Below are 21702 nucleotides of genomic sequence, written 5' to 3' on the forward strand. Positions count from 1 at the left end.
TTCCAACACTAATGTGAAGGCCCATTATAAAAGTATATAACCAATACTATAGATTCAATTTTAACATCAACCATTTTAATATATTGTGTTTTTTTTTATTATTAGGTTATGTTTTGCAAGCTACCCAGCTTAGAATACTGTACTTGAAGCCGATTAGCCTGTTAGCTTAGCCCATACTATACACCTATAATCAGGGTTTCCAATCGATTATCCCCAGCTTTAACATGCAGTACTACAAACTCATTTAGCAATGTATGTATGTAGTCTCAAAATCAGAGACCCTCCCCTCGACGAACTACCATCACAAGAGCTCACAGAAGAGACACATGCTAGGGTTTGAAACTAGCTTGTTGGTACTCAGCCGATATTGGAAGACACTTCACTAGGGAATCAAATAGCCTTTTAACATTCAAACGAGACCCCTGCAAGGGCAAGACATGGTATGGTCTCCTCTTTTCCCCTGTATTTATCATACTAATGGATGGCAAATGAAAAGTGAAGATGAGGTCCTCTCTCTCTGATTCTCTGAGGATGTGTCCTGTCACTCCAGCCCTTCAAGAGCTCATTTAGCAGTCAGAATGAATCCAATCTCTCTCTTCAGCTTTACCTCTTTATGAAATTGGCAAGCTCTGCTCTTCTTTTCATCTCTCTCTCCACAGGAGGCTCACAGTTTCTCCACCATTTCTCCTCTACCTTCCATGCATCGCTCTGTTCTCTCAGTGTGAACAGCGGTTCTTTCTCCACAGTCATTTCTTTCTGAGCCCTATCTTTAGACTGATATCACTCTTTTTCACTCTATGTAGCCATAGGTTGGAGTTAACTATGATATAATTGTGCCTGCTGATTGTGAAACTCATATGACTAACTTTCCTTTGTGAAAAACAAAAGGTGAATTTTTGGAGAATATCCCAGGCTATTCTTTTCTATATAAAGAAAATTAATGAGGGCTGAGGCTGTGGAGCTCCAAAATGACAATAAATTGGTCCATATGACTTTTGGGTTACACTTTATTTTAAGGTGTCCATGTTACAGTCGAATTATGCATTTAAATTTAACATTTAAGTGATAATAATAAACTACATGTATACTCTTGGGCTAGGGTTAGGATTTGGGTTTGGTTTAGTTGCATGTAATTATGCACAGTTCATAGTTATTACTACAGTAACTACATTTAACAAAGACAGTGCACTATATGTCAAGCCTTTAAGCATTGAAAGTCTTGATATTTGCAATAATATCAATGCCTGATTTGTGAACGAATTATTGTTTTAAGTCAAATCTTTTTAATGAATTGTTTGATCCAATTTGCAAAACTGATCTGAAATATTTGTTCACAAATCAGACATTGCTTGTGCAAATGTGATTAAATCTTTGAGTTCAACTCACAGACTCAGTGATTTAATTAATAATAAAATTCAGTTAATAATGACTTAAATTCTGTATTTTTAAATTGTAAAAATTGACAGCCTCACTGTACAGCAGAACTGTAAATAGGCTACATGAAAATGCAGGTGGAAAAAAGCATTTTTTTTAATAATCAGTTTGCCATGTTGCTTTAAACTGTGTTGACAGAGTTTGTTGCTTCATTTCAGTGAGGCTGAGACACATCTGAATCTTGATTTTGGCAGAGCTGTGAGTCATTAATCTTCATTCCTTTTAAAAGCTTTGACTGCCGTTTTACTCAGGACAGTTTAGCAAAGTTGCACCAGGGAACTCGAGGAAATCTAAACCACAACTCCTGGGCCTCTTCTCATCCCTAACAGATGCTTTCAAAACACCTCCAGAAAAACAATACCTTCATATGGAACATTAAGTGAATGTACTGCATGTGCACTGAATTCTCTCACAGCGACTGTCATTTATAAGATGAAAATGTGTGGTGGTTCAGAGTGCAGGTCTACAGACGGTCACCATGTGAAAAAATTAAATTGCCCAAATGGGGAAAGAAAGAATGACAAACGAAAAGCACAGCGAGAATAGTGAAATACTGAACTGAGTCTATACATCACAAAAGACAACACATATGGTAACACTTCATTTCGATAGTCCACTTATTCTACTAACTATAAGTAACTTTGCAACTACCGGTAGCCGTGATTTTGCTAAGTAAGACATGCAACTGGATCAACTTCTTCTGTTGGTCAAGGAACATTCTTGTCCAAAAACCCTATCCCTACCACTAAACCTAATCCTACCATAAGTTCCCTTTTGAGGGAACTCGAACTGCGTCGACTACGACACTTTGGGGAACGCCTTTAGCGTAACGCATCTGAAGTATGAATGCATAGATATAAACACTAGATGTCGCCTTGCCTACGGCAGTTCATTGGAACAAATGAGTCAATAGAGCCACCATCTTGAAACAGGGCAGCCCCTCATCAGTGTCAATGTAGGAAAAGGTCTAACGGAAATAAAATTACCATAAATCGTCATGAATGCGATTTTCTAGTTGTTTTCGTTCGTTCCAACGGTCAGACATGTATTTATTATAGGGTCCAGAGAAATTTTTCAAAATTTACAAAATTTCACAATCATGTGAAATGTAATCCCTTGCTGTCTGGTTTTTAGATTTCGTTTGTGTGAACATCAAACGCAGCACAAAAGTCCGGCATCATCCATGAATCCAGCGTTACCTAGCTACTTCCTATGACAAGACCCCTGTTCCAAGATGGCGGTGGTTTTGATGCATGCTTAGAACCCCAAGGTGACATCTAGTGTATATATCTATGGTATGAATGAAACTAATACAATCCTGATTGGTGTTGCGTCATGATGTAACACGTGACGGCATACACGGAAGCTACAAAGGGACGCCGGCACACAACAGAGTTAGCTTTTTGCTCTTCAGCAAGCGCTCCGTGTCAAACTGTTTGTCCTATTTGTTGTTGTTTGTCCCAAAAGAATTGCCCTAAATAAAGGTCTGCATTGCAGAATCTAGTGTCTTGGATCTCGCGTTTGCCGAGGCAGCACGTAGATTACGGGTCTATTCTGCAATAGAGATTCTGTGTGGGTGCGAGGCAAGCTAATATATATATATATATATATATATATATATATATATATATATATATATATATATATATATATATATATATATACATATATACATATATATATTAGTATGATATGTATCGGGCCAAAAAGCACGTCAGCCTGATGGCCAGTCCACCCCTGTCTGTAACAGATTAGCACACACTTCAAAACCAACATACATACAGCCATACAATGGTGATATTCTTTCTGCAGCTCCAGCAGGGACAACACTATTGGTATTCCACACACTGTTATTTTAATATATAGCCACATTCAATTACATTTCCCTTAAAGCCAGTTAGAAAGCGAGAGAAAAGGGGATTGTATAATGGCAGGGCAGACCTCTTTCTTTCTCAGGTGTGGCATATATCACAATCTCCATGGTGTCAGGCAAATCAGATTCATTTAAAGAGCATTCCTACCTGCAGGCCTCAAACCCGATCACTTAAAATCCCCTCCTCCCCCTCCTTCCCCATTCGCACTCGGCCTGGAGAGTTTATTGATTTCTGTGAAACTCAGCGGTGACCCCCAACCAGCCACCTGCTTCAGGCTCAAATCACTTTGTGGCTTCTATTATTGCTCCTGGTGGCCTACGTGCCACCGGTTCTGCTTTCTGTCTCTGATCAATGCAAGAGTGGTTGGAAAGAAACGTATTTGATTTATTTTCCAGTAAAAACACTGAAATATTCAATTTACATAAGAAGCAACACTGCAAAAGTTGACAATTTTGTGTTTGTATCAGGCAGTTTTGTGTGTGTGTCTTGTTTTTACCGTTTATACTTGAAACAAAATGGAAAATAAAAGCAGACTGGAACAAATTCCTTTAGAATACATGGTAAAATAAAACATTTTTGACTAATTTGATAATGAAAATATTTAAATTCAAATTCATGATCAAATATTAATTTAGAAAACAAAAAAGAAACAGTCTTTGCAATGGTTTTTGGCTAATAGTATATGTAAAGTCAGGGATATCTGTCTCACATAAGAAAATGTTGCATCTGCATCACTGTATGGACATGCAGTAAACATGAAAAAAAAGACAGTGTAAAAAGAGAAAACAGCATTGAAAGTAGCAGTGGGTAAACAGCACACCAGACTTAACCAGTAAGCACTTAAACTCTCAGAAATATTGGAGCAATGGACCCTGAACTGTTTCCATCATGGGCAAATTAAAAAGCTTATATGAGGATCTGGGGCAATAGGGTCAAATAATTCAATGCCTCATTCACGGTGGGCTTGACGAGCAATTCAGCTGAATCTAATGTGGCAGTCAATGCATTTTTTCACTTCATTTCTCTCTCTCTCTCTCTTTGGATTGTCTCAGTAGCACACAGATGTGCTGTGATTGGTGTGGTGGAAGCCCTGAAAGATGACACATCATGATATTTCTTGCTCTTTTGATATCAAAAACGAAAGTATTGTCAAAACCGATGCATTGTGTAGATATAGCTTATTCATTATTCAGCAACTTTTATGAACTACACAAGTATGCAGATGCTAGCAAATCATAAAGTCACAAGTCACTGTCAGTAAGATACCTTTTGTCTCCAAAAACAGTACTTTTCAGGAAATGGAGAAAAATCAAACATGTTTTTTAAATGATAAAACACAACATTTCCAAAGTTGATATTGTGGCTTTATATATGGTCAGACACTTACATGTATCATTATTTTATTAGCATCTTACCAAAAAACACGCACAAGTATTTTTTTGACCAGCAAATGTCAGAAACCTTTGGACATTCATGTTTTGTCCGTCAATAGATCGAATTAATTGCATTGCATTACGTTCTTATCAGCATACTAGTCAAGATAAGAGGTTTCCACCCTACAGCGACAACCGTTAAAGACAATAGCAACAAGTCTTTCTGAGTGACTTTTATGAATCATTTACTCAAGCGCTTCATCCAAACAAACTGATTCATTCAGGAATAAAAAAATAACTGCTTATGAATCACTGAATGATTCACTCAAACAATTTGCTCAAAAATGCAGATTAATTTACATACCAAAAATGCACCTGTTTTTTTTTTATCCATGAATACCAATTTGCTGAGAGAGTTTTTATTAGTGAGATTGATTAATTCAGGAATGAGACAAGTGAATGAATGAGTCTTCATGAATGAGTCACTGAATCATCCACTAAACTGATTCATTCAAAACACTAATTCATTCAAGAACAAAATCCCACTACTATGAGTTTCTCTGAAAAAAGTAACTGACAAAATTGTGTCTAAAATGTAAGTTAGTCAACTTCAATGTATCGTATTTTGATTAACTTTGCTATATTGACAGTCATTGGACTGAATTGAATCAACATTGAATCTGAATTGAGCTGAAAAATGACACTATTGTTTTCTGTAGAGCTGCATTACAGCTGAAATCGAAGTATTTAAATCTTTATTTTATAAAGCACTATACAAATAAATGTGACTTGTCTTCATAGAAATGCTATTGAACAGTTTAACACTCACAATTAGTCTATGGGAAGAAACAATCATTGTGATGAGACAATCACTGGAAGAGTCAGTCAGACCACCCATGTTCTCCATACTATCTATATCACAATTTGTGTCTAGTTCCACAGTTTGTGACTATTACTATAAAATTCACCCACACATACAGTGCCATTGTGATGAGTAAAATAACTGTTGGGCCTTGAGGCTGGACCAGTTTTAAATAATGCAGTGCCGACTGAACATCAATATTCCTACAAGCCGTGATGGTTTGCAGAGGTGTCGAAACAGGCTGGAAAGAGACAGGAAGGGCAGAGTCCATGCGAAGGGTAAAGACCCCCTGCTGTACATTCCCTCCGTGGATGACACAGCTGTCCTCCAAATAACCCACCCCTACCCACACCGGGCATCCATGCCAGGGCGAATCACTCTGCCCACACTCGCTGTAATTACAGTTGCGTTCTAATGTGCTTCTCTTCCACTCAAACACACTGGCGCAGACAGACGTCAACACATTAAAAATGTGGGTTATCTCCACGGTTAACCTTACATGATTCTGCATCTCTCCGTCCCCCACAAGCTATTCCACTCCATTTCTCATCAAGCCACACACACACACACACACACAGTCTTTAACTGATCACACCACCCTGGGCTGCCATTTCTGTTCATCATGCAATAAAGGGGAGGGGGTTTTATTCTCTCTCTCTCTATCTCTCTCTCTCTCTCTCTCTCTCTCTCTCTCTCTCTCTCTCTCTCTCTCTCTCTCTATTCCCCCAAATCATTTCACTCCAATTTAATCCTGATGGTCTTTGGAATTGCCCTGTTCCATTAAACCCACTTTGTGCCACTTTGCTATCAGCAGCGTGCCGATTCAGCGGCTGTCATTAAACTGGGGAGGGGCTTAGCTAAATCTGCTGGGGTTCATCCAAGTATCTCACTGTCAAGTGCCTCTGTGTGTGTGCGCAAGTTAAATCTTAGTCGTCTTCGTGAGAGGGCATCTCATTTAAAGGCACTGGATTATTAAGCCACCACCACCTTCTAATCAGACCCCATAAATTCCGAGAGGGCCATCTAAAACGGCTCTTATCTGCCACAGTGTAATGTCATTAACACATCGAGCTAATTGAAGACTTAATATCTTAATGGTTTCACACACACATAATGTGGATAGGGAGTGTCTGTGCTTTGTTTGTCAATCTTGGGAGGTCTGTGGGAGGAAAAGTGTGAGATCTTGTGGTGTTGAGTGCTGGACGGCTACCTGAATCTAGAGTGAAGGACTCAAACGGCACTAGAGAAAGTGAAGTGTGAAACTCCAAAATGGGACAAATGATCTAAGAGGATTAGCATTTTAGAGAAAAGTTCTGAAGAAAGGAAAAATTTTATTTTCGGGTAGCCAGCCGTCGTCCGCGAGGGGCTGCTGGCGGTATTTTGGTTTGTTTGTTTTATTTTAAATAAAGTATATTTTGATTGTTCGCCGGTTCCCGCCTCCTTCTTCCCTGAACATTGCTACACTGGTGCCGAAACCCGGGAAGAGGGGGGAACGCGCTGTCAGAGAGTCCCCGCCGCTGTGGGGAATCCGCGGTGCCATCGAGCATGGTGCGCGAGTCGCCGCTGCTCGCCGTGGACCGGAGCCTGCTGCCATCCGCCGAACGAGGACGAGGGGGACTCACGGCCATGGACGCTCGAGGCAGTGCGCTGGAGTGAGTTGCCGGTGGGACGGTCGAACTCGCTGCCGGCCGCCTGGGTATTGGAGGGGCGGCTCCCATCCGGGAGGGAGAGGAGCAGTCGCCGCCGCTCGCCGTGGGCCGGAGCCTGCTGCCATCCACCAGTGAAGGGGAGGTGTAGGGAGCGGGGGACTCCTGCCGTCTGCCCAAGGCACCCGAGGAGCCGTCGCCGTCCATCGGGCGGCGGAGGAGGGTCGAGCTGTCCACCGAGGGCCATCCAGCGTCACCACCAGGCACCGCGGAGGAGATTGCCCAGCTGGTGGGGGACCAAATGGCAGCGCGTTGTGGGAACCGGACCAAGTTTTTTTTGTTTTTTTTTCCTCTCTCGATCTGTCGCTCCTCATGCTTCCGTCTCCGTTTCCCTCGGCTTGTCGGTCCATACCCCCCAGGGATTGCTGCCGCCGGGGTATGTGGCGAAGGACGGCTGAGGGACGTGAGAGAACGGCGCAAGGCCGGTGGTGCGATTGCTGATGAGCAACACCTGGGTAGCACACCGGTCTCGCATCTCTCACGGAGGAGCGGAAGCATAAAGGAGGAGCGACGACGTTGATGATCGAGAGAGGAACAGGCCTGTATTTTAGTTGTGTTGTGTTTTGTTTTTGTATTTTATTTTAGCCAGCAGTCGTCCGCGAGGGGCTGCTGGCGGTATTTTGGTTTGTTTGTTTTATTTTAAATAAAGTATGTTTAATAGTTCGCCGGTTCCCGCCTCCTTCTTCCCTGAACATTGCTACACAAGCAATATTTGAGCAAGACATTATTTAAATATATGATGAAATATCTCTCTACATGAACAAATCTCAAATCTCTCAACCTCCGAAAAAGCTAATTTTCCTCTGGGAGTGCAAGTTGAACTTGGAGTCACAAACCATCTTCAACCCCATAAAACACCAATTGTCATATGAATAATTTACTTGTTTGTGCATCCATGCACAGTTGCCTAACCATTACAGATGAGACTCACCATCTTATGCCATTCTACAATCTCTCCATCCATCCATCTCATCCCTCCCTCTGTCTTACTCCACACATTTTTCCATATTCTTCTGGTGCATGCTGAGTCTCAACCATTTATCCAGTGGTTTCAGCATGACACGCCGTGTCGCAAGAATGGCAGTTTAATATAGCCCTGCTCAAACACATGCGCGCACACACATGCGTTCTACGAAGACACGCGCGGGTGCAATAGAGTGTCTGTGCATTAGACCCTGACTGTGCTCCAGAGACGGAGAGGCTGAGTGTTATCACAAGCAAAAGAGCCCTTGCTTTTATATAAAACACAAAAAAGGGAAAAAAATACTACTTTCATCTTTTTTCGGCACAGATATGTAAGCACAACTCTGAATCCTTCCCTGCACACAGAGATAAGAGAAGGGAAAGAGAAGAGGGATTCGTAGATGGAATTCCCCATACAAGTAAAAGAGAAAGAGAGAGACGGTGAAGTGCAGTTACTTCTAGCAGAGCATGCAGCAGAGGACAAGAGAAAAGCAATCGCTCTGGAGAGATGTACGTTCGTTTCGAGCAAAGCCGGAGAGTAGATTTCCCAGGCAACTATTCAAAAAACAGAATCAGTTTCCTGCAGTACAAGGGCAGAAGGCTTTGCTGGCAACATGAGAGTGAAATCTCTCCCAGCCAGGGCAATAACGCCAGGAGACCGCCTGAGATGTTACGCCGTAGCTCTTTGACATGTAATCATTATGGAAACACGCCGTCTCCAGAGTTCAAGGCTGGTCTTATGTCTGTCCAGATGCATTCACTATGTTGATTCTCATGAATAAACACATCTACACACATTCCTGGTTCAAGAATAGAGTGAGGAGGACTAACAGAGAGATAGAGAGAGAGTGGGAGGGAGGGAGGGAGAGAAAGGAGGAGACAGGCTGGAATAGTAGGTGTTGGATGCTTATGGTTGGCACATCTGGATCTGGCACCGGTGTGATTTTTCTGGTCCAAATGAGCTGTGACCCAGCTGACACACCTTGGACAAACTATCACACCACAGATGTGTCCATGTCCATCAAAGAAATTAATGCCACACATCCCTGAAAATCATGCTGCCACAACATGTACTTCCCTACTAAAATGTTTACTTCCCTATTACATAGTATACTATATAAATAGTAGTGTGACTGTGAACAAATTATTATTACAAATTAACAAACTATTACAAATTAAACACTAGGTGGAAAGGACCTGCTATCGCCACAATTTCGAAGTGTTCATCTGATGGACACTTTACAACTCCATGAGAATTTGTGAATGGCAGTGAAGCGACAGAGGCAGTAAGTCACATGACAATGACAACATGGCAGATGTAGTACATATAGATTGTATTTATTTTCTACACATTAATACTAAATAGACTTAATACTTTTTTAATGGTTGCAAAGTCCATTCCTCATCAAATGACAGAATGCGACTTCGGACACACCTCAGGTCTGTTAGTTTTGATGCCATTTAATGTCCACTAGCATGGAAATATTGACAATATAAAACAGACCAAAAATATTAATGAATCATCTTGGTTAGAGGGGCGTGTAAATTTTAGTCCAATAAAGTTTTCACTTAAATCCTTCTAATATCACATGCAGTTATTTATCATAATTTGTTTTGTTGCACTGTAACATAAACAAAGTCCTGTTTAAGGTTCTCACACTTACCTGTAACTCTTATTTAGAATCGACTTGATTTCCATTCAAATTGATTTTTGATTCAGTTGGTTATACAGATTTTCAGTTACAACATCCATTTTTAAATTTTCTCTCTGCTAATGCTTTAAATTATACATTGCAGACTAATTTCAGACGGATTCCAACTGCAAATCTCCTTTTTAATTATTCATCAAAAGAACTGACTAAGAGACATTTGTTTCAAGAATTGGGCTACACTGGGCACACAGTATGTTTTTGATTCACAAAAAAGAGTCGGTTCATAAGAGTCATTTGTTCGCAAATCGGATAGTATAGGTTTGTTTTGCGTGCACACAACAGCTCAATAGAACGATATTTCTTGCCATCATTTTGTGGCACACAGTCTTTTGATTGCATTTTCTTATACTCAATTACATTAAACTCTATGGGGTTAGAATTGTTGCATTATTCCAAATAAATAGATTGAGATTCACAAACAAATGTAAAGAGTTTCACAAAAAAAATTAAATGAGATTTGCAAATAAATAAAAAAACGTACAAATGTGTTTTATATCACAAACACAACTCTGCCTGACATTTATTTGTGAACCGCTTTCTGTGCATTTGTAAATCACTGCACGCATCTGTGGATTTTGAAACACTTCTAGCGTCGACGTGCAGACAAATCCACAAATAAGTGGACTCCATCCACCATTTACTCAAACCAATCAGATAACGGCCACATTGAGCTGACCAATCGTAGCATGTTCTCGCTACAACCAATCACATTAGGCTTTACAATCAGGATGGTTTTGCCCTGAAATAACTTTGCTCAATCATCTGCATTGACTCAAATAGTAACTGTAAATGCAATAATATTGCTTCAGTAAAATATGTTTAAGATTTGGATTTCGTTAGAGTTAGACCATTAGACTGTGTATCAAGCCAAGACACATTTTTATGAGCCTTTGAAAATGGCAGAGAAACAGCACTTACATCTCTGTTATGGGAACAACGCGTTATGGAAGCGTCACATTATTCATGATAAAATAGAAAAGCATCAATAAGTTGCTAACTAATGAATAACTGGATTCAAACAGTTAAATATGCGAAATACGCAAGTTTGTGTAATATAGGTAAAATTACGGTCACAACAGCTTTTCCCACTTCTTCAGTCAAGTTTTAAATACGCAGCAGGTCCATGGATCTAATGATCTATAGAACATTAAATATGTATAACGCATTACAAGCGATTTGCATTTATTTATCCGTTAAAACACTTGATCACAAATAATATTTCATATGAATCAGAAGTAATACTATTTTATTGTAAAAGTTACAGCATCCAAAATAAATTCAAAGATGTATTTTCCAGCATTGCATTATCCACTCAGTACACGCTGTTACATCTTCAATGATGGTCATTTGGGCTGATATTTGGTATTCTACATAATTTGTCCTATAGCTAGTTATTTGTCACCACAATTGTGCTTTAAAAGACAAAATCATCCGTTTTGTCATTTCTTACATTGTGTCTACCCCGTACGAGGCTGTCTACACTGGACAAAGCAAAAGTACAAATTATGTGTCCTCCGTGTAGTTGTGTGTAGTAGCCGCTACTTCAGAATAAAGAACGGGTATCTGTTTACCATCAATGAATCATCGTGTCGCGCCTCGTCCAGTGTATACATTATCACAAATTATGAATTTTCATGTAGCCAGCACTAGTCAATAAAGAAGTTTATAGACACGTCGTATATCTGCAGGTAGGGAAACAGACGTCATGGGCAAAATGTGTTAACATCGCAAACATGTTAGTTCTACATTATTTGAAACTGCTACGACAGCAGGGAAGATAATGGGCTATTTGCTTTTGACGCGCTGTGTCGCACGCCGCTTGAGTTCGTGTAGAGAAGGTGTTATATGATGCTCGGGATCTGTGATGATCATAATTTGTGTGTAATCCTGAGTTGATCCTGATGGAAATTTAAAGAAGCCTTAAACTCCAACAATCTTTTGGAAACCGGGTGTTTTAACCACACAAACAGCTCAATTTGAATGAATCTCAATTTCTATAAACCCATAGATTATAGCTCCATTTCAAGGGTGCAAATATCTTCAAAAAGATTCAGTTACCGCCCCGAATGTAAAGCCTAACGTGATTGGTTGTAGCGAGAACATGCTACGATTGGTCAGCTCAATGTGGCCGTTATCTGATTGGTCCGAGTAAACGGTGGGTGGAGTCCACTTATTTGTGGATTTGTCTACACGTCGACGCTAGAAGTGTTTCAAAATCCACAAATGCGGGCAGTGATTTACAAATGCACAGAAAGCGGCTCACAAATAAATGCCAGGCAGAGTTGTGCTTGTGACATAAACCTATTTGTAAATCTTTTTATTTTATCTGCAAATCTCATTTTATTTATTTGTGAGTTTTATACATTTTTGTGAAACTCTTTACATTTGTTTGTGAATCTCAAACTATTTATTTGGAATAATGCAACAATTCTAACCCCATACAAAACAAACAGCAAATTCTCTCAAAAAATATGATTTCTTTTGCTGCAGAGCTGAAGATTCAATAAGAACTAATAAGTAATGCAGTGGAGCTTCTAACTCGAAACAAAACGAAAATATACATTAAAAGAAAATTAATTAAAATAACAACAGAGCAGTTAAGTAAGTTAGTTTATCAGAAAACAGTGACCCCAACAAATAGTTTTGACATGAAACGCATCAACACACAAAAGAAAATAGCACTTGTCAAATCATTTCATGGCTTGTTTAATAAAAGTGCACTCACAGAGTATTGGAATATGAAGAACTCCGTGAACAATGAATGTTCTGATACAAAAAAATGTTCAGAGAATTCTGTGTTCAGATTCGGTACACGCCTAGTCTTGACACGCTATTTGTTGACATCTCTGATAATTCCACAGATAAAATATGACGTGGATTAAATTATATGACGGATTTCAGCAATTTATTTGTTCATTTTGACAAAACCGAGTTAGCCATTTTGTGTGTCTCATTACACAGCCAAAGTGTCGCTATTCCCTAGTGTTTGACTACAGACCTGGCTTGTCTTGCCCTCAGGCTAACATCTGACAGAGAATACCACCAGCTGGCAGCATATGCACACCGCCATATTACTGACAAATCTACGGTGACATTAGTAGAGCAAACCTCACGTCTTTGATTCTGTTTGTGTGTATGTCTCCGTACTTACATTCAACTGCACCCTCTTCTATCTAGAGCGCATAACAGCTGCACCACTCCAGTTCTATGCAGCTCACCACTCTGTCCGCCATGGAAAATACAGGCTTTTCATTTCAGCTTGATAATGGTGCACAGAGAGGCCTGCGCATACTAAAGAGCCGAACCCCACTTTTAATATACAAGCAGAACGGGGCCCCACTGAGCAGGTCATGCCGAATCTTTCTCTCTCTCTCTCTCTCTCTCTCTCTCTCTCTCTCTCTCTCTCTCTCTCTCTCTCTCTCTCTCTCGAGTGGAAGAGAGACAATAGATTAGACCAGATGAAAAGACAGTAAGAGCAGAATTAATCTAATACCATTTGTTGTCAGAAAAAAAGCAATTCGGGCCCTTAGGTCAAGGGACCTAAGGGAGGCATTTTGTTCCTTTTGATTTTCCAGCTAACCCTTGAAGGAATAGTTCACCAAAAATGAAAATTCTGTCATTTACTCACCCTCATGTGGTTCCAAATGCTGCGGAACGCAAAAGAAGATATTTTGAAGATTGTTCTTCCCGTCCAAGTCAGTGGATTCATTTTTCAACATTTTCTTTTGTGTTCCACAGAAGAAAGAAAGACATACAGGTTTGGAACCACATGTAGGGTGAAAAAACTGCCATTTTGTCTGAATTATCCCTTAAAAGAACAGAAGAAAGACAGTAGTTTTTCCTCTGGAAGCACAAGTGGCACCTGGTCCTACTGACACAACGTGGACAACAGCCATTTTGCTCAACAAGTCTTCATCTGTGTCGACAGAAAAAAAAACAGGGATAAAAAAGGTTGAAAATTAAAATCAGTTTTGTACATACTGTACTTTTGAACTTTCGCTTCATCAAAGAATCCTGAAGCATCACATTTCCCTCAAACATATTAAGCAGCAAAACACTAATAATAATAAGACATGTTTCTCAAGCACCAAATCAGCATATTAGAATGATTTCTGAAGGATCATGTGACTGAAGACTGGAGTAATGATGCTGAAGATACTGCTTTACCATCACAATAAATTACATGAAATATATGAAAATAGAAAACAGTTATTTTGAACTGTAAAACTATTTCACAATTTTACTGTTTTTACTGTATTTTTCAACAAACAAATGCAGCTTTGGTGAGCATAATTTACTTATGTATAATTTACATAATTTAAAAAAAAATATATGTAAAGCTCCCTAACTTTTAAACAGTAGTGTATGTATTCAAAAGGCGGTGGAGAAGAAAAGCAAGGCTTAAAATGTCACAAATTTCCTTTCTTTTCTTCTCATCTCTATGCTTTTCACCGTCTTTAAATGTCAGAGGACAGAAGAGATGCAAAACCACCAGTCTCTGATGATGCAAAGCATAAAACAATGTAAATGAGCGCCAAATAGCACCTCAAATAAAGAGTCCCGGGAGAGTAGTCGTCGTAGTGTGAGCGCGAGTAAATGAGAATGTTGAAAGAATGAATTTAATTGAAGTGTTAATGTACTGAGACTGTTGCATGGGCTGCATTTCTGAGTTTCTCCCAGTCTTTGTTTGCAATGCAACACATCAAACTCGCTTTGGAGCGAAACTCTCGCGGGACTAAATTATCAACCATTGACTTTTTGACTGCCTTTTTACTCCCTTTTGTTTCTACGGGTAGGCTGAAGTCAGTGGAGCGTTGCGTTCCTTTATACCGCAGTGAGAAATGGGACTGCACACTCGTTGAGGGTGAGTTAATTTTTTCTATTCAGACTAAAATAAAAATACATATGAGCATGGTTCTTTATCCATAGCTCAAGGAGGGATTTTGATTTAAACAGTCAGGAGGAACTGGAGACTGGCTATGTGGTAAATGAAAAGCAGATATATGTTCAAGACTATAGACCCTGAAACTGCAGTCCTCTGCAATCAATGCGCAACTGTTATGCTATTTGTTAGTTATGTGCTCAAAGGCAGGTTCGATAGACAAGAACAGAAGGCCAGTGTGAACAAGTGTGTGAATTATACATCAGCAAAAGACAGTGGAACAAAGATGAGACTACATGTGAAAGTATGCTGAGCTTGCTTTGTGTGCGGGCTGATGTTTCAGTGTCATTTTTGGCCCCAAATAGCTATGCAGACAGATTGTGGCCATTTTAAGGAGATTATGGGGCAGATGCCAGCAGGGCATTGCAGCATGTGGCACAAAGAGAACCACTGCATCCACCTTGTACAACCTGTGTACATATGCTTTAGTCTAAAACCTAGTGAGCTGCCTAAGGACGTAGCATTATAAAGGAATACCCTGGGTTCAATACACATTAAAGACCCCCTGGAATCAAACTGTATGTTTTTTTAGCTTTCAGTATGAAAATGTTAGCCTAAAGGTTATGAATAAGCTGGTGTGTTATAAAATATGACAAAATTCGCATTTAGGAGATATAAGCATTCAAAACTTACAGTCCCTCGCTTCCGCAATAATGTATCACGGATTTTTATGACATCACCGCAGACTTCACTTTCTCATCACATCTTCTGTCCAATCAAATGCTCCCTAGAATCTAAAGCTTCCAGCCCCCTATGCTATAAATACCACATGGCCAAAGCGATCGTTGACACGTCACACGGAGAAATATGGGTTGGAGATGCGTGTTCGGTTGCTCAAACGCTCGAGTCTTATTTTTCCAACTGTACGTTGGTTAAGAATGAAATGGCTAGAATTGATTCACACCTATACTACTGAAACCAACGTATCATCAGCGTATCATCATCAGAGTCTGTGTGGTAAACTAAACGCTATTGGATATTTGAAAAGGGGGAGGGGCCATTCAATATGTTCCGCCTTACCTTCCTGTTTCAGTGGAAATTACGTCAACGCATCGTACAAAGCTGCGAACTCCAAGGCACTTCAGTGGGCCTTTAAGCTCAATAGAGAGCACTTGTGGCATAATGTTCTTTACTACAAAGGTAAATGTCCACTTGTTCTTAATTTAAAAATGAGCTTAAATCTTTGCTACAGAGCTTATAAGGGAAGTGAATGGGGCCAATCTGTAAAAATTAAAATAATTTGTTTCAACTTTATAGCCAAAAGACGTATACAATGCCAACACTATTATAGAGAAAATTTGCTTTTAAAAAGTAAATGTATTGATGAAAATAATTCAGTGTTTACTCACCCAACATTCATGTGTTTATGTATTTTATGCTTATTAGAGTGTTGTGATGTTGGTTTAGCAACATGAAAAACTTTTAAAGTTTTAAAAAGTTTTAAAAAACTTTAAATCAATTGTGAGTTAGTCTGTGGCCACTTATGAATTTGCAATCCTATTAGGATGTTACCTTAGAAGGCAATAGAAAGCTCACTAGTGTCTCACACACAACACCTAGAGATACCTAAAATACACAAAGCCCTAATGAATATATGCAATGCATTCAAGCAATGGCATCTTCGCATTTAAATTGTCACTTTTACTCCTAAATTTTGAGTGGAAAGCTTCTGATGTGCAAAAGTCTGAGCCAAAACAGTGGCAGTTGTGCCCTCAGCCTCAGTGTCATGTCCTCAGTGTCGGATGCCATCCGATGGGTGAGCCCACTCCCGAGCTCTAATTAGCAGGAGCAGATAATGTCATTCAGAACAGAGGGATCAATACTGAGGACGAGGAACGGCAGTCGATGCCTCGTCTCTATGCCGGACAGATTTCCGAGAAAGGACATCCCCCACGGAACGGCTCTACTTCAGGAATCCCCAACACCTACTGATCTGATGGAGACACAAGCTGCTCCATTTTGTGCAATACCATCAACCCAAAACATCCTTAGATTCCTTTTACAACAAACACCTCAGAAAACTAAAGTGTGACTTACACTTTAAATGTAGTGGCACTCAGAAATAACTCCAGACAGCATGAGCTGTGGAAAAGTTTACGTGATCTATGAGATGTATACAGCTTCATACAACGGGTGCCACTGAAAACAATATAAGTCTATCCCTCACAGCCTCGCTTTCATACCGGTCATGGCGCTGCTCTGCATAAGGTTTATTCTGGTCATTAGGGCCTATTCGCCGCATCTTTACATAAATAAGTACCAAACCAATCCTGGAATTCGTTTAAACAGACATTTACATAGAACAGCAAGCTGATTTGGTTTGCCATTAAATTTATACAGGCCAAACTAATATGCATTATTGTTAAGTTTGCTTAAACATGCTGTTTCCCAGGAGATTTGTCTTAATATGAACCCTACTACCTCTGAGTTCTACATTACCTCGAAACAAACCCCAGCTTGTAGAATGAATAAATGAACACAGAGGAGAAAGCAAAACAATGTTGGCTTTGAGGGTTCCCACACTCTGTGTTGCGTCTCCATGGAGATGCACTGTTTCCTGCTGGGCCCATTCAGGCTGAAAAGGAAAGGCCTACTTGCCATACACACAGAAAAGTCCAGAGCACTGAACAGACCACCTTTGCCATGGTAATGGCAACCTATAAGCAGTTCAGTGACGTAATTGAGCGGTTGGGAGAGTGAGCCATCAGGTTGGCATTGTGACTCTGACCTGATTATGGCAAAAAACAAACAAACTTTTTTTCCCCCTTTTGTATGTATCCTCGTTTGATCTATCTAACTATCATTCTGTCTGTCTGTCTGACTATCTATCTGTCTTTTATTCCATCCATCCATACATCATTTGTCCGTCTGTCTGTCTATCTATCTATCTATCTATCTATCTATCTATCTGTCTGTTTATTAGCCAGCCATCACCTGTCTGTCTGTCTGTCTATCTACCTATCCATCATCCATCAATCTATCTGTTTATCCATCCATCCATCTATATATATATGTTTATCTATCTACGTTATCCATCCATCCGTCATTCTATCTATATGCCTATCTACCCATCTATCTATCTATCTATCTATCTATCTATCTATCTATCTATCTATCTATCTATCTATCAATCTTCCATCCATCTCTATTTATCTATCTATCAATAAAACCGTAATTATAAACAATTCACAATAGTAGTTCTGCCTAAAAACACAACAATGAAATAGCATTCAGCTGAAAATAAACACAAATTGATGGCTGAACCACACAAAAAGATGGGTGACATTAACCACTGACCTAAAAACAAGGGGCTGCCAATGAACACCTGACACCTGGATGAGTTCAGACACAAATATAAAAGAAACAAAATACACCTTTGTGACTATGAATGTTCAACCATCAATACTATGGAGGCATGTAAGGTTCAGAATTATCATCAGAAAAAACAGATGGAAAGGTGCTGCCTTTGAATTGGTAAAATATGTTAAGGACGACTTAACAGTTCGATGGATGATCTGCTGTGTACACTTGTGAGGTTCCCTATGTATTTTTTTACACACGAATTTGTACAAATCTTTGTTTAATCATGAAACTGTCATACACATTTGTTTTCTATCATAATGAGGACTTTTCATTGACTTGTGTTTTTTTTTTTTTATCGATGAAATGGCGTTTGCTATCATTTAATCCCAAAGCTATAACCCTCACACAAATCATTCCACATGTTTATGTTCATCGAGACATTACTTAGTAGTCTAGGTTAAACTGTTTTTTGCTTCCCTTGTGGAGACCGTTGGCTTGTCACCACCACAATGTAGGTTATTTTAGGTGTTACTATATCGTAAAGTCTTCCTCACCGGACATTCCAGTCACTGGCGCTTTTGTCCTTCCGACCGAGCTCCGCTTAGTGGAACCGCACGTGAAGGCAACACGACAGATTCGCTGTCGTATTAAGCGTTTTATACTTCGTAAACGTCGAGGGGACCGTTTTTCGTTTTGAAACTACACCTCTCAGTGTTACTACAAGCAGCGGTCCGCAGGCAGTCAGAAAAGGATGTTCTCTGTCAAAGCACATCATCCTTACGCGCTCCCGTTTCTAACGCTTCAAACACTGAAGGAATACATATTCCTGCAGCGCAAACGTTCATAAAACGCCACGTAGAGACGCTTTTAACGGGGTCGCTGGTGCCCCAAGTCAGTTGACAGATTCTTAGAGTGCGAGTAACGAATTCACGCCGCCCGGATGGTGGTTCCCGGTCACACGCGCAGGAGCGCGCGCGCGCGCGCACACACGGGCAGTACGATTAATGCGGGATTCTGCTGCCGCGGAGCCCCTGCTGACCGATCATCCTGTCTGAACCAAACAAACAAAATCTACTCTTTTCTTTACCCCTAACACATTTAAACACATGGAAAGTTCACGCTACCTTGTCTTGAACTAGTACTCTAGCGTTTAGCGAACATATCTTCTACTGCAGTTTCAACTGAGTGCAAGCATATAGCACTTATTGAGTGAGCTACAAGACCTCTCTGCTCCGCGGTGAATGGAAAAGGTGTTAAATACGGAGCGTTGTAGTAAATCTCAGTTGAGCAATCGTTCTCGAGGAGGGCAGAACATGGATGTCAATGCAGCAAACGCCGCTCCTCTCCATACGCGCGTGGACGCATGATCACCGTCAACTGGTGGCAGTTGGTTCGGCTCATTTCCTCGCAAATCAAATGTGGGATAACTGTTTATTCATATCTCTCCAATTGCTTTAGATGCGTGAATACAATACCGACATAACTCCATCACCGAAGCGCAGGAAGATGTTATGTTCCACATGGACAAGTTTCATTGCAACAGCACCGAAGCCGTTTTTTTTTTTTTCATAGGTCAACACGAATCACATCCTTAAGACAAACCCTCTTACCTTTAAACTGGTGCGTTCAGATCCCATTCTTCTCATTATAAAAAATCCACGCGCAATCACTCCGTATCCAGTCTCTATACCCTCTGTAGAAGAGCAGTAATCCACTTTCCCATGCCGGGGACATACAGCCACAGACCTGGACTACATCCTTTCTATCGCACACCAAAACTGATGGGATTTTTTGCGCTTCTTTTCCCCTTTACCCTGTTCTTTCTCTCCGCTGTTCCAGCTGAAGTTGCCTGGTTACCTCTCTCTAAAAGCGCCGCTCCCGCAGCCAATCACGAGCGCGAGTGCGCGTTAACCCGTCGAGCGCCGAGCTGTCCTGATTTCTTGGTTTCAGGGGACGCCGCAAGGAGTGGGAGGGGCGACCGAGAGTTTTCAACGCCAAAAAGCTAAGATGTGCAAAAGAATATAAAGACAGAAGAAGATGTGTTGGGGGATTTATGATGGCAGAAATTATCATCAACTTATTTGCTGAAAAAAAAACAAAAAAAAAAAACACATGTTCGCTTCAACTGTGCATCAGCAAGAGAGTGTAGAACAGGTGCACAGGGGGCACGAAAAAACAACCACCTCAAACTTAAAGGGTTAGTTCACACAAAAATGAAAATGGTCCCATAATTTACTCACCCTCAAGCCATCAGGTGTATATGACTTTCTTATTTCAACCAAACACAATCAGAGGTATATTAAGAACTATCCTGGCTCTTCCAAGCTTTATAATGGGGAGCAGTGGCGGATTTAGCAAATTGGGGGCCCAAGGCGAAGGTATGTATCCGATCTTTAAAAGAGAATGAGAAAAAAAAAAAGTGCCGACTGAATGGTGGATAGGCAGGTAAAGCTAATCTACGGGGAAGTAAAGGTTGGAGAGGAGAAAAAAAAACTTCCCCTATGAACCCTGCATACACTTCTATACTCCAAAATGAAGATGGAAAGCAAAGCACACAAAAAATACACAAACTAATAGTCACGATGGAACCCAACAGAGAATAAGGTTTCAGATGACACCTGTCTTTGCCAAAATGCCAGGAAAACCAGCACTGTTTATTCATTTTTTAAGATCAAATCAATGTCAATATAACCAGCAAGACAAGTAGTTAGGGTAAACCCCCACAAACAGTCATATACCTAGCAACACATCACAAACAGTCATATAACTAGCAAAACATCACAAACAGTCATATACCTAGCAAAACATCACAAACAGTCATATAATTAGCAAATATTGCCAAGATGAATAATTGATGTGAGTGAGTGAGTGAGGTTGCAATTGGCATTGACATTTCAAACATTCTAAAAACCTGTGTGTGTGTGTGTGTGTGTGTGTGTGTGTGTGTGTGTGTGTGTGTGTGTGTGTGTGTGTGTGTGTGTGTGTGTGTGTGTGCGTGTGTGTGTGTGTGTGTGTGTGTGTGTGTGTGTGTGTGTGTGTGTGTGTGTGTGCGTGTGTGTGTGTGTGTGTGTGTGAGAGAGAGAGAGAGAGAGTGTGTGTGTGTGTGTGTGTGTGTGTGTGTGTGTGTGTGTGTGTGTGTGTGTGTGAGAGAGAGAGTGTGTGTGAGAGAGAGAGTGTGTGTGAGAGAGAGAGAGTGTGTCTGTGTGTGTGTGTGAGAGAGAAAGAGAGAGAGAGAGATAGAGAGAGTGGGTGAGTGAGTCAGTGAGAGAGAGAGAGTCTTTGAGAGAGAAAAGAGAGATTGTTCTCCACATCACACGCTTCAGACACAGAGAGAGTCCTACTTGTTGACTTCTTCTCACAGAAGCCTTAAAAAAGTTTGCCATCTTTGGCAGCGTTGCCAAAATACTTATCGGCGTCTTTTCATTTTTTTCTTTTATTTAAGCCGCTTGAGAAACTTTGTTTCATTTTCACGTTTAGACTCGTCCTGCTTCATCTCTGTTTTGTGTACTTCCCACTCCTCTTGTAACTGTGTG

At 40.4% G+C, this 21702-nt stretch overlaps 1 protein-coding gene across 1 annotated transcript in view; it reads right to left on the reverse strand.

Moving 5' to 3' along the window:
- Positions 1–19958, reverse strand: part of dab1a (DAB adaptor protein 1a) — a 190492-nt gene extending 170534 nt beyond the window's left edge. Inside the window, 1 exon segment of the mRNA XM_077220751.1 lies at positions 19780–19958. The gene's annotated coding sequence lies outside the window, so the exon portion shown is untranslated.
- Between the last annotated feature and the right edge of the window lie 1744 nt (positions 19959–21702).

Source organism: Siphateles boraxobius, unplaced genomic scaffold (genome assembly GCF_051911475.1).
Source record: "Siphateles boraxobius isolate OS27281-9 unplaced genomic scaffold, OSU_SipBor_1 8, whole genome shotgun sequence".
In the NCBI taxonomy this organism is placed as follows: domain Eukaryota; kingdom Metazoa; phylum Chordata; class Actinopteri; order Cypriniformes; family Leuciscidae; genus Siphateles; species Siphateles boraxobius.